The sequence below is a fragment of the Pyxicephalus adspersus genome, chromosome 12 (assembly GCF_032062135.1).
Source record: "Pyxicephalus adspersus chromosome 12, UCB_Pads_2.0, whole genome shotgun sequence".
In the NCBI taxonomy this organism is placed as follows: Eukaryota; Metazoa; Chordata; class Amphibia; order Anura; family Pyxicephalidae; genus Pyxicephalus; species Pyxicephalus adspersus.
The window spans coordinates 14,660,043-14,660,707 of record NC_092869.1 but is presented as its reverse complement, the minus strand read 5'-3'; positions in this window follow the sequence as shown (position 1 = coordinate 14,660,707).

The following is a 665-nucleotide window of genomic DNA, read 5'->3' as shown; positions in this document are numbered from 1 at the left end:
GAGATGCGCACAGAACAGGGTGCAGGTGTGTGCTAATCAATTGCTATCACCTCACCATTGAGGTTATTATCTCCTTCTGAATCTCGCATCTGAAAATTAATCGCCTTAATTGGCATATTCGAGATCTTTGCAGGAAACCGGCAGGCAAGTTCACTAGAACTCGGGACCGACTCCCACTAATAGAGTTTGTTGACCGGCGCGTACGTACGCACATCAAGCGTACACGCATTTCATTGATGAATCAGGCATTTGGTATCTATCAAAAGACTATAAAAAATTCTATATTTCTCCACATAAAATACAGATATTTATGTCTGATCTCACTTTGCTATATATCCCCAAAGCCATAAAAATGTATGTATTTCTCTCCAAACAAAACAGATATTTAATTCTGATAGAACTTGGTATCTATCCAAAAGGCCATAAAAAATTATATATTTCTCTATAAAAAATGCAGATATTTTATTTTGATCCCACTTTATCCCCAAAGCCATAAAAATGTATGTATTTCTCTCCAAACAATAAAGATATTTAATTCTGATAGCACTTGATATCTATCCTAAAACCCATAAAAATGTACCGTATTTTTTGCCATATAAGACGCACTTTTTCTTCCCCAAAACTGAGGGGGAAAAGTTAGTGCGTCCTATACGACAAATGTGTTA